This window comes from Oryctolagus cuniculus, chromosome 14, assembly GCF_051225735.1.
Source record: "Oryctolagus cuniculus isolate XC-2025 breed Fujian yellow rabbit chromosome 14, ASM5122573v1, whole genome shotgun sequence".
In the NCBI taxonomy this organism is placed as follows: Eukaryota; Metazoa; Chordata; class Mammalia; order Lagomorpha; family Leporidae; genus Oryctolagus; species Oryctolagus cuniculus.
The window spans coordinates 16,160,156-16,173,982 of record NC_142880.1 but is presented as its reverse complement, the minus strand read 5'-3'; the positions used below and the strand labels follow the sequence as shown (position 1 = coordinate 16,173,982).

At 36.7% G+C, this 13,827-nt stretch overlaps 1 long non-coding RNA gene across 25 annotated transcripts in view; it reads left to right on the top strand.

Moving 5' to 3' along the window:
• Positions 1-13,827, top strand: part of LOC149122245 (uncharacterized) — a 129,109-nt gene that overhangs the window by 60,991 nt on the left and 54,291 nt on the right. The gene's annotated exons all lie outside the window — the stretch shown is intronic.

Genomic DNA, 13,827 nt, shown 5'->3' with positions numbered 1-13,827 from the left:
ACAAAAAAAACCAAACCCTTAATGAAAGATCTCTGTGAGTGAGAACCCAGTGGAAAGAACGAGCCATCAAAGAAGGAGGTACCTTTCTCTGAAGGGAGGAGAGAACTTCTACTTTGACTATGACCTTGTCTAAATAAGATTGGAGTTAGCAAACTCAAGAGGCTTCCATAGCCTTGGAAACCTATGACAAGAGCCTAGGGTGATTACAGATGCCATAAACAAGAGTATCAATTTGTTAAGTCAACAACAGGAGTCACTGTGCACTTACTCCTCATATAGGATCTCTGTCCTTAATGTGTTGTACAATGTAAATTAATGCTATAACTAGTACTCAAAAAGTATTTTACACTTTGTGTTTCTGTGTTGGTGCAAACTGTTGAAATCTTTACTTAATATATACTAAATTGATCTTCTATATGTAAAGATAATTGAAAATGAATCTTGATGTGAATGTAATGGAAGAGGGAGCAGGAGATGGGAGGGTTGTGGGTGGGAGGGAAGTTATGGGGGGGGGAAAAGCCATTGTAATCCATAAGCTGTTCTTTGGAAATTTATATTTATTAAATAAAAGTTAAAAAAACAAAGAAACAAAAAAACATAAAGTTAAGTACAAATGAAGATAATATATTGTCTTGGTATTAAAAAATTCTGTAGTGGGGTGGGCATTGTGGTACAGAGGGTTAAGCTGCCAGTTGGGACACCCATATTCTATTTCATATTGCTTGGGATGTAGACCTGCCTCCACCTATAATCCAACTTCTTGCTAATGTGCACCCTTGAAGGCAGCAGATGATGGCTCAATTACTTGGTTCTCTCCCACCCATGTGGGAGATACAGATGGAGTTGCTAGCATTTGGGTAGTGAACCAGTGAAAGGATGTTTAACCATGCTCTCAGTGTGACTCTGACTTTCAAATAAATAAAATAAATAAATAAACTTTAAAATGCATGAAATAAAAGCTTTGTTTAGGACACAAGATCCTGTGGTGGGTGTTTGGCCTCATAGTTAAATGCTACTTTTTGTCTACACAGCAGACTCATAGAATGACAATCGCTCTAAGTAGTACTCTTACCTCAGAATCAGCCTTTAAGGCATTCTGATCTGGCTGAAAAGCCCAAGAGAGCATGTCAGGCATGGAAAGCCAAGACACTGTGGCAAAAAATGTTCTACATGAAATGAATCTTGATGTGAATGGAAGGGGAGAGGGAGTGGGAAAGGGGAGGGTTGTGGGTGGGAGGGACGGTATGGGGGGGGAAGCCATTGTAACCCATGAGTCGTACTTTGGAAATTTATATTCATTAAATAAAAGATAAAAAAAAATGTTCTACATGAAGGACTTCTGTGGATGAGACCCCAGTGGAAAGAAGTGGTCATCAAAGTAGGATGTACTTTTCTCTGAAGGGAGGAGAGAGTTCTCTCCTTTTACTCTGTTTATGACCTTGTCTAAATACTGACAGAGTTTGTGGATTCAAAAAGCTTCCATAGCCTAGGATGCTTATGTCACTAATGTCATACATAAGAGTGTTAATTGTTAAATTAGCAACAGGAGTCACTGTGTACTAACTTCTGTCCTCAAAGAGTTATATTTTAATTATGTCTTAGTGCTCACAAAAGATGTATCATTCTTGGGTGCTTCATTAAAGATAATCAAGTTTCTAAAAAAAAAGAAGTGAAATTAACTTTAAGATGCAATGACTTTGAACAGCCCATATCTCGACTGTTGAGGAACAGTTTTTTTTTTTTTTTTTTTGGGCAAATTGTTGCACAAAATACTTTACTTAGTAAAGAGTTGGTTTTCCCCTTGTCTAAATAAGATTGGAGTCAGCAAACTCAAAGGCTTCCATAGCCTTGGCAACTCATGACAAGAGCCTGGGGTAATTACTGACGCCATAAACAAGAGTGTCAGTTTGTTAAGTCAACAACAGGAGTCACTGTGCACTTACTCCTCATGTAGGATCTCTGTCCTTAATGTGTTATTCAAGTGAATTAATGCTATAACTAATACTCAAACCGTATTTTACACTTTATGTTTCTGTGTGGGTGCAAACTGTTTAAATCTTTACCTAGTATATCCTAAATTGATCTTCTATACATAAAGATAATTGAAAATGAATCTTGATGTGAATGGAATGGGAGAGGGAGCAGGAGAGGGGAGGGTTGCAGGTGGGAGGGAAGTTATGGGGGGAAAAAGCCATTGTAATCCATAAGTGGTACTTTGGAAATTTATATTTATTAAATAAAAGTTAAAAAACAGAAAGTAGATGAAAGCAAACTTGAGGGTCAGCTGTGAAATGCAAACAGAGACCTACTGCTCCCGGAGGACCTACGCTACCATCTCTATCCCAAAGCACAGTGAACTTTCACACAGTATCTACACTGGTATTTCAGCAAAGAAAATACCTCACAGGGGACTTGAAGTTTTGCCAAGAGGTCTAACAAGGAAGAAAACCTGGGCTCAAAAGATTTCAGTTACACACGAATTCTTTTAGTGAAATCACAATAAACTCTCAATTCTGTAGTATTAATAAGAACCAGGTAACAATAATAATAACAAAATAACAAGAGTAGCATAACTGCTTTGTTCCAAATGCTGTGGTAAGTGCTTTATCCCAAATGTCTCATACTTGTAAGCCTGTTAACCAACCAGTTTTCCATTATAGCTGTAACCTATGCTCATAAAAAGCAAATACTGGGATTTCAGAAATTAAGGCATATCTTCTTTTTCTTATTACCAATAAATTAAGGAATTATTATTTTGGTAACCAGCAACTTTCAAATAAATTTTAAATTCTATCAAAGAATAAAAAAAAAAAAGAGTTGGTCTTCTGTGTATAAAGTTAATCAAAAATGGATCTTAGTGGAGAATGGGACTGGGAATGAGAGAGGAAGGAGGGGGAGGGGTGGGATGTGGGTAGGAAGGCGGGTATGATGGGAAGAATCACTATATTCCTAAAGTTGTACTAATGAAATGCATAAAGTTTGTATTCCTTAAATAAAAGTTTCTTTGGGAAAATAAATAAATAAAAATGATAAAATCAATAAAAATAATCCAATTTTTGATTCCCTGATGAAAAATTGGATTAACTTTCAATACTGTAATTTGTTAAACTGCAGTATGAATGTAGGATTCCTGTTTGCTTACATTTATATTTTTATTTATATATATTTTTTAAAGATTTATTTATTTTAAATTCAGATTTACACAGAGAGAGGAAAAGTAGAGAGAGAGAGAGAGAGAGAGAGAGAGAGAGAGAGAGAGGAAGGTCTTCCATCCACTGATTCACTCCCCAGTTGGCCACAATGGCTGGAGCTGCACCGATCTGAAGCCAGAAGCCAGGAGCTTCTTCCAGGTCTCCCACGTGGGTGCAGGGGCTCAAGGACTTGGGCCATCTACTGCTTTCCCAGGCCACAGCAAACAGCTGGATCAGAAGTGGAGTAGCTGGGTCTCGAACGGGCGCCCATATGGGATGCTGGTGCTTTAGGCTAGGGTGTTAACACCCTGCACCACAGCACCAGCCCCCTGCTTACATTTTTAATTTATTTATTTAAGGTTTAGAATTTAAAATAAAGATTATTTAAAATGGTGATTCCAGGGTCTAAATATGCTTAACAGTAAAATGAATAAACTGTGAGAAGCAACTAGTGATAAAGTTGGCAGAAAAATGTTAAAAAAAAAAAAAAAGATGCTGGTTAAGACGTCTGTCCCTAATGACGTTTCACCTCACCCCAGTTAGAATGGCTCTCATACAGAAATCAACAAACAATAAATGCTGATGAGGATGTGGGGGAAAAGGTACCCTAATCCACTGTTGGTGGGAATGTACACTGGTAAAGCCACTATAGAAGACAGTATGGAGATACCTCAGAAATCTGAATATAGACCTCCCATGTGACCGACTCCTGAGAATTCACCCAAGCAAAATGAAATCAGCATATGAAAGGGTTATCTGTACCCCCATGTTTAATGCAGCTCAATTCACAATGGCTAAGATATGGAATCAACCCAGATGTCCTTCAGCTGATGATTGGATAAAGAAATTGTGGCATATATACACTCTAGAATACTACTCAGCTTTAAAAACAATGAAATCCTGTCTTTTGCAACAAAATGGCTGCAACTGCAAACCATTATACTTAATGAAATAACCCAGTCTCCAAAAGAGGAATACCACATGTTTTCCCTGATCTTTGGTAACTAAGAGAGTATCTAAAATGTAATATATAGGAGTGAAATTGACATTTTGAGATTTGATGATTGTTTACATCCCTTGTCTCTACTGTGGAGGAACAGTGCTTTTTTTCCCCCTTCTTCATACTATTTGTTGAACTTTTTACTTAGTGTAGGGTTAATCTTATGAGTATAAAGTAATTTGAAATATGGATCTTTGTAAAATTAAGAGTGAGGAGAGGAGAATAGGATAGAAAGGAGGAAGGGTGGGAGTGTGGACAGGAGGGAGGGAAGGATGGGAAGTATCTCTGTGTCCCAGATCTGTATATGTGAAATTTATATACCTTAAATAAAATGATGTCTGTGGCCCTCTTGGGAATGCTGGAGTTCAATACTGGATTCTGGCTCCTGAATCTGGGTTCCTGCTAATGTAGACCCTGGTAGGCTGTAGTGATGGTTCCTGTCACCCATGTAGGCAAGCTGGATTGAATTCCTGACTTCCAGATTTGGTCTCATCCAGTGGTTATTGGGAGTATCTGGGTAGTAAACTAGTCTATGGGAGCTCTTGCTCTCTGCCTCTCAAAGTGAAAAACAAAATTAAAAAAAAAAAACACAAAAAACAGCAACAAAACTCTAGGTTCATATTCCATTTCTGAATTATGTAACATCTGGGAAAAATCCTTTAGTGTCTTTGAGTCTTGTGTAAAATGGGGATCTTATCTATCTGAGAAACTTACTAGGAGGATTGAGTGAGATAATTGATGTGAACGTGGTTTGAAATCATAAAGTTCCCTATGAATATGAAGCCAGGATTGCCTTGTTTCCATACACCAAGTGTAAGGCTGATTAATAACACTGGGAAAGAGCAGTTCAGTGCTGTTTCTGCTGTTTCCACACAGCCTTGAGTCTGCTCACTACCAGGTCTCTATCACATTACTAACATTGGTCAGAAAACAGCTTTGCAAAACTCTTTGTCTCACGAGCCCAAACTTCAAAGGTCATTTTATATTGTGGGAATCCATTGGGTAATACCTTTAAAAATCTCAGATCATGAATGCTTCCTTTCTTTTCTTCCTTTTTGAAACTTACTCAAGTTTGTAAATTAAATTATAGAAAGATGTATGTTATAGGTCACCCAAACACAATCTCACACTTCTGCCTTAACCTGAATAACCAAGAATATAGGATAAAAGCCTTGGGGACCAGTTTGTTTATTTAGCTCTTCTTTTCTGAAAAGAAGGATAAAAATAAACTTGATTAGTTGTAACATTTTAATTTTCTGGCACTAATGTATGGTGGCTAATAAGCCACCTGATTCTTACTACCCAGTAGCATCCTACATTTATAAGAAAAGCACTTAACTTCATCCTTTTCACATTTGTTTCCCTTTCTAGTGAAATCGTCCCAGATACTCAGCAATCACATAGTGGAGTCTTTTGTCTTTAATGTCTAATAAAATGTATGCTTAATAGAATTGCCCTCTGAAACCTACAACAAATAAATAAGCTAACCAGCGTGAAATCATCACATGAGAAAATATGAAAATGGCAGTATATAATGAAATAAATGAAAAAGAGAGGGTTTTGATCAGGACTGTAGAGGACTAACAGGAAATATCACCAGTGTATTTCTTACTTGGCAGTGGTTTTCTTTCAGGGAGAGTCTTATCAGCTGGAGAGAGTTGCTCTTTTCTTTGAACTAAACTCTGTTTTCTCTGAAATCAGATTTTGTATTCCCAAGGCTCCACTCTGCAGTGCCAGCACAAACATACATCAGCAGCTGTAGAGCACTTCATGGAGTTAGCATGAAGGCATCAAGCAATCATTATTCCATTTTAGAACCCCAACCATGATTTAAGACAAATTTTTTGAGTTTTAGAGAAGAGAAGAATAAGAGTCAGTGCACGCTATGTAGAATATATATAAAACAGTAATGGTGATTAATTGAAAAGATTGTGTTCTATCAGTGAGATGTTTCCATTCCTCTACAAACAAATTACATAATGATTATGTTACTGTGTATTTGACTAAATCTGCTATCAGATTTATTTTCTAGATTGTCAGGTATGTCCCATCCAGGTGAGCCCATTGTTGATTAGTGCATTGCACAGTGGGAGAAATGTAAAATTCTAAATAAAATAGTAGGACATATTTTTGATGATATGAAAAATGGATTATCTGTCTTAAAGTCCAGAGAGATGTTCTGCTAGTTTAATACTTAATATTACTGTTGTGCATTAAAAGTATCCTCTGACTTTTCATTATACAGTGCAAAGTTGAAGAGTGAGGACATCTGGGTTACAACTCGGCTTTTCTGCTTATTAGCTTTATGTATTTGACAATTCACTTAACTTCTCTGGCCCTTAGTGTCTTCGTTTGTAAAAGAGGGATTAGACCATGTAGCTTAAATCAGAATTTATGTGAAAATGCCTTATAAGTTATAAAATACTGTTAAATATATCACCTATAAAACTTTCTGTAGGATGAGAAAAGATATTTAAAAAAGCATAAATGTGAGTTATTTATTATTATTTTTCACTTCCAGCATTAATATGAGAGATTCCAACCAGAATCTTTATTAGGTAGATTTAAAGTACTCCAAAAAGATCAGCTACTTTGCCTGTTGCCAGTAGAGGATTATAGAGGTGTTTAATATGGGAAGTGGACTTCAGGTCCTGAATTCCCTGATTTCTTTCAAAAATCCTAATTTCTTCATAAAAATTATAAAATATGTAATTTTTTATCCTTGCTTTTTACCTCCTGTGAAAATCTTCTGTATGAGTGTGTGGGCATGCATGTTTGTGTTGTGTGTAGTATGTGTGCATGCCATGCATACATTGCATCTCAGTGTAGAAAAGTTTTGCATTAGGCCTAGTAAGAGGTAGTTCCTTTTGAAGGAAAAACTGCGTCCACATTCATTCATTTTTTTTAAAATATTTATTTTTTTATTTAAAAGACAGTGTTGTTACAGAGAGGCAGAAGCAGAGAGAGAGAGAGAGAGAGAGAGGAAGAGAGAGAGAGGTCTTCCATCCGCTGGCTCACATCCCAGACAGCCACAACAGGTGGAGCTGGGCTGGTCTGAAGCCAGGAGCCAGGAGCTTCTTCTGGCTCTCCCACATGGGTGTACGGGCCTGAGAACTTGGGCCATCTTCCACTGCTTTTCCAGGCCAAAGCAGAGAGCTGGATCAGAAATGGAACGTCCAGGACTTGAACCGGCGTCCATGTAGGGTGCTGGCACTGCAGGCAGTGGCTTTACCCACTGTGCCACAGCATTGGCCCCCATTCGTTCATTTTTGTGCAATTATTTGTGTCAAGAACAAGTTAATTGTCTTCATTCCAGTATTCTACCACATTAAGTATGAAGGTTTAACCATCAGTTTATTGGTTACATGATTATTAATTTCTGATCCTATTATGTACCTTTTCAGCAGATTCTTGGAATCTTCATCAGATGTAGTTTTTCTTAGGGATGTACAGTGTTCTCTTTATTAGCTTTAATTTAACCATAAAGAGCTAAAAATGATATGAAACAAAAGTGGTATATTTCTTGGGTATACAGCTGTACATTGAGGAAGGTTCTCTGGCATTATTTTCAATCAGTCAACTACTTATTGAGGCTATATGTTAGGGGAAATCTTGTAAAAGAAGTAATCAGTATTAATATTATATATTGATTCCCATATATTTATCAATCATCCATTCTAAGCTAGACACTGCTAATTGTCAAGGAGAGAATAGGTGGTAAAAGAGACCTAATTCTTGTCCTTAATTATGCTGTGGTGGAGAAATGGATGTTAATCAAATAGTCTCTGAGTTAAGTTTAAAAATAACTTACTGGGGTGAGTATTGTGGCACAGCAGGTTAAGCTGCTCCCGGGGCTGCCTGCATCCCATATCGGAATGCTGGTTTATGTCTTGGCTACTCTGCTTCCAATCCAGCTTCCTACTAATGCACCTGGGTAGGCCAGCCGATGATGACTTGAGTCCTTACCACCCATGTGGGAGACCTGACTGGAATACCTGGCTCTTGGCTTTGGTCAGGCCCACACACGGCTTATGTGGCCATTTGGGGAATGAACCAGTGTAAGGTACCTGGTGTCGCCCTCTCTTTCTGTTTCTCTGCCTTTCAAATAAGTAAATATTTAGAAAAAAATTAAAATAGTCATAAATAGTAAGGAGAGGTATGTGATTTTGTGAGAACACACTACGTTTGAGAGAATTAGGAAATGGGAATAGGCACATATTTAATTGATGAAAAGAAGTGGGGGCCTATCCTTAGTAATCATTGAAATAAAATTATCTGTGTAGCTTATATGTCAAAGAGTTCTAGTGAGTTTTGAATAACATTCTGTGTGAGAATAATTTTCTTTTGATTTGGTGAATTTAAGCAATTTTGATATAATAAGAAATTAGTTGAAGTAGATTCTTTTTTTTTTTTTTTATTTGACAGGCAGAGTGGACAGTGAGAGAGAGAGAGAGAGAGAAAGGTCTTCCTTTTGCTGTTGGTTCACCCTCCAGTGGCCGCCACGGCTGGCGCGCTGCGGCCAGCACACCGCGCTGATCCGATGGCAGGAGCCAGGTACTTATCCTGGTCTCCCATGGGGTACAGGGCCCAAGCACTTGGGCCATTCTCCACTGCACTCCCGGGCCACAGCAGAGAGCTGGCCTGGAAGAGGGGCAACCGGGACAGAATCCAGTGCCCCGACCGGAACTAGAACCCGGTGTGCCGGCGCCGCTAGGTGGAGGATTAGCCTAGTGAGCCACGGCGCCGGGCCGAAGTAGATTCTTAAAATAACTGTAAATAAAACAACTAGACCATTAGAGGAAAAAAACCCCATAGTTTATATACTTAGAATCAGTGGAATAAGTCTATGAGCTAAATTATAATTATCACTTTATACATGTCAATCTTTAGAATGGCATTTTCTCATCTTGAAAAGTAAGACACTTTGTCTTTGGGAACCCTGAGACTGGAAAAAATAAAAATTCTTTTCCTAAGACATTCATGGAAGCATTATAATAGTTACATTATTTTTCACAGGTGATTTACTTTTGTTGAAATTTAAGTTTTATAAAGGGAGCTCATTAGTTTCACCTTAGATTTGTCAATTTGCTTTGCTGCATGAACATAAAGATGCTATAGTGGGTTAGAAGTTAGAAGGAAAAAGAATGCCTTTGAGTTGTAAGTTTCAGTCATGAGAACAGTGAAGATTATAGTAATTTTCTCCATTTTATTTCATTATTTTCAATTTAGATTTTCCAAAGAGAAGCAAATTATGGGATATTTAATATTTGGTGTGAGCTATTCAGTATTGAATGTAACTAGAAATACCAACTGAAAATACAGGTTGAGTATCCCTTACCTGAAATGCTTGGGACCAGAAGTATTTGTATTTATTTTTTCATTTTGTAATATTTTTATGTATCTAATAAGATATCTTAGGGATGGGACCCAAGTATAATCCTGAAATCCTCTTACACTTGATATATACCTTATATTCAGAGGTAATTTTATAGTATTTTTAGTGTGTTATGACCCATCATTTGAGATCTGGTGTGAAATTTTCCCCTTTGTGGCATCCTGTCAGTACTTAAAAAGTCATGAAATTTGGAGCAGTTTGGATTTCAGATTTTCTGATTAGAGATATTCAACCTATGCTTTTTCTTCTCCCTCTCAATCCTTGGACCGGAAACAAACATTCCCTTAAGTACCCCCATATTTAACCTACAGCAGTGTTGTGCTGAATTTGGATATTCTTGTGTAATAGAACAGGGAAGATAAGTGGACTGTGATCCTATCTGTCAACTCTGGGTTTATGGTGGCCTTCATGAGCTTTAGCTGTTGTCATTAGGATGAATGAAGCATAAAATACCTTTTTCCTTTTGGGGGAGGGGGTTTTCTGTTCCCTTGTGCTTGCCAACCTTAAATTTCTCCTTATGCTGAAAACCACACTTACATTCAGTGAGAAGAACCTTGCCCCATCGGGTTGGGAAGTTAAGTCTTCCCGACAGGAGGCATTTGTTCACCATATTAAGGTTCTCCAGAGAAAACAACCACTCGACATTTATTCTGAGGAACTGAACGGAGATGAGCCCATGACCTGTTGCATGAGAGATGGAGACCTGGGAAAGCTGGTGGTGTAACTCCACCCCGGGCATGAGGGAGCCTATGGGGTAAGCCCGGTCCTATGACAGGAGGAGACCCACACACCAACAGACAGGCAGGAAGTAAAAGTAGCAAATTGTTCTTTCCCTCAGTGGGTTGGACATTGCCCAGGCACATTGGGGAAAAGCAGTGTACTTTACTGCGTCTATTGATTGAAATGCTAATCCCACCCAGAAACATCCTCACAACACACCCAGAAAAAAATGGTTAATCTGGACACCCTGTGGCCCAGTGAGGTTGATGTTTAAAGTTAGCTATCACATTTATGTAAGTTCTACATGTATTTTATGAATGGATACAGGAGTCAGGAATGCCTCAAGAATTTTGCTGCCATGTGTATCAAGTAAGAGATGATTACTGTCATTTCCTACCACTTGTATCACCATCTGACTTAATTTAACCACAGAGCTCACCACTTAACAACAGTGATGCAGGTTGGTCAGATTGTGAACAATCTAATTTCTGTCCTGTGACCTGAACTTCTTTTGTCACATATTGAGTGATATAAATTAAAGTTGAATGAATGGAGAAACCTGTCTTCTACGTTCTTTGGGTGTGTGATTCACTGGGGAGAACTCTGAATGAATTGAAATCTCTAGCTAGTATTGCTTTTGTGAATAGTTGTATTTGCCCTTCCTTCTAAGAAGATCTTCAATATATTTTTAAAAAGATTTTATTTATTTATTTGAGAGGTAGAGTTACAGACAGAGGAAGAAACAGAGAGAAAAGTCTTCCACCTGGTGGTTCATTCCCCAGTTGGCCGTGATGGCAGGAGCTGGGCCAATCTGAAGCAAAGATTCAGGAGCCTTTTCTGGGTCTCCCACGTGGGTGCAGGGGCCCAGTCACTTGGGCCATCTTCTACTGCTTTCCCAGGCCAGAGTAGAGAGCCAGATTGGAAGAAGGGTAGCTGGGACTAGAACCGGTGCCCATATGGGATGCCAGTGCCATAGGTGGAGGCATAGCCCACTATGCCACAGCGCTGGCCTCATCTACAATATTTTTATAAAATGAAACATAAATGTACGTTGGAACTATTTCAGATTCATGTGAGCAAAGATGCAACTTATATAGGAAATTGGTTTTCTGATACACACAAGTAAATAGCTTGAGGGTTTTATGTGTTGTTTATAAGACCTGTTAAAAGTTACAACTGCCTTATAGCAAAGCCTCCATCTTTGAAAAATGAGGTTCTTTGAGAGCTGTGAATCAGTGACTAGCTGGTCATGAGTTTAGTCTCTTCTCTCTTTTTTCTGCTGTTTTCTGGTTAGTTAGATGGAGGAATAAGATAACAGTAAGGGAATTTGGATTTCAGTTGTGCATATTTTGACACTTTGATACAAAGGAGCTACTATTCTGAATAACTTAGAAACAAGCATTTGAAAGAAGAAATGAATCTTGATTAAAAGCTCTAAACTTAAAAACGTTGGCAGTGAACTCTGAGAATCTCTAGATCAGCTTGTACAAAAGAAGAAACAAATAAAACACAGAAAGTTCATGTAAACTGGTATTAGAAAGCTATTAAAACTGTCCTGATCCCAGTCTCATGCTATTCTCAATATTTTAATAGTTCTAACTTATCTATAAGGTAAGTTCATGGTTATTTCTATTTGTTATATTTATAATCTAAGTAGAGTAAAACATTTTTGAAATATTTTATGTGTTGGACCTTTAGATATTAATTGTTTTCTGTACTCTGTAAGCTTATTGTGTCACTTTCCTTTGGTATCCGCTCTTCCCAATGTTTTATGTTTTCATTAAGATCATACATAAAATAATTGGATTCTTAGATTTAGCTCTACTGCTATGAAAAAGGATTAAGTGCTGTTTACTATTATGAAGTTATTTCAAAATTTAAATGAAGAAATATTTCAAAGAAACTGAAATGAAATATTTAAAGTAGGGAATAGAAAAATTGAATAGGAAAACATCTCAAACATATTAAAAACAGATATTAACCATATTTAACAATACTAGCATTTTGACATAATTGCTATAAAAATATATGTACATTTTTTGTTACAGTAAAGAAATAAAAGATTAAAGAGCCTGTCGATTCCTATCACATCCCATTCTGACCCACTTCATTTTTCTAGAAATAACCATTATCCTGAAGTTGGTATGTACTCGTCCCCTGTGTTATTATATGTATGTGCATTTCTGTGAATTATATGTCTACTTGACCAGTGTGGTTTCTGCTACACGAGTGTTACTGTTTAGTGTTAAATGAATTAAAGTAGAATAAAATAAAACACATCCAGTTTCTTAGGAGCACTCCACATTACAAGTGTTCAATATCCACAAAAGCTAGAGGCTGCTGTTTTGGACAGTGCAGATACTGCTTACATCATTGCAGAGAGTTCCAATAAATACCATTGTTTGCATGTTCTTAAACATCATATAAATTATATAATACTGTGTACATATTGGTGCTTGTTTTTTATTACTGATCATTATGTTGGTGACAGTTATCTGTAATGCTACATGTAGTATCCTTTCCTCACTATATTATTGCATAGATATACTATCATGTATTTATTCATTGATTTATAAACATTAAGTCTATTTCCAGTTATTAAAAGTCAATTAGTGAGCACTTTTATGTTTGTTTCTTTCCACATATGCATGAGAGTTTCTTCAAGGTGTGTTTATTGGTTGTAATCACGATCAACTTCGCATAGTATGATCATATCATTTCCCCAAATAGCAATACACTTCAACTAGCAGTGCATAAGGTTTCCTTTTCTTTAATACTTATTGATATTTAATGTTATTAGACTATAGTGTGAAATGTTATTTTAATTTGCATTTCACAGATCACCTATTTAAATGTTTGTTGGTCATTTGGATTACTTTTTCTGTGAATTACTTATTCACATTGTTTTTTCTTTGTTGTTTTTGATTTAGGAATTCATCATAATTCATTTTGGATTATATGCATTGTAAATTTGTCCCATTTTGTAACTTGTCTTTTACTTTGTTTATGGTGTCTTCATATAGATCGAACTTCTAAAATTTGTGGAAATATTTTCAGCTTTTCCCTTTAAATCTTGTAATTCTTTGAATTTTAGGAAAACTTTCCCTTATTTTGATATGATATGGTTAATTTTCTGTTTTTTTCTTCTTAAAGTATTATAATTTTGCATTCTAGATTTAAGTATTTCAAATCCACCTGTTAACTGTTAAATTCTGTTTACTTGATATCATGTTTCTATTGCGATAAAATTTATAGGGTAACTTAGTGAGAATGGACATTTTTATGAAACTGAGTTTTCCCATCTATGAACATAATATATCTTTCCATTCATGTAAGTTGGGATATGCTGATGATAGTTTTATAATTTGCTCCATAGAGGTCTTACTCAGTTTGCATTAGATCAATTCTTACATATGTTATGATTTTGCTTATATTGCAAATGAAATCCTTTATTGCACTTCTTATGTTGCTACGTATAGAAATTTTTTTGTATATTGATCTTACAGCCACAAACCTTATTG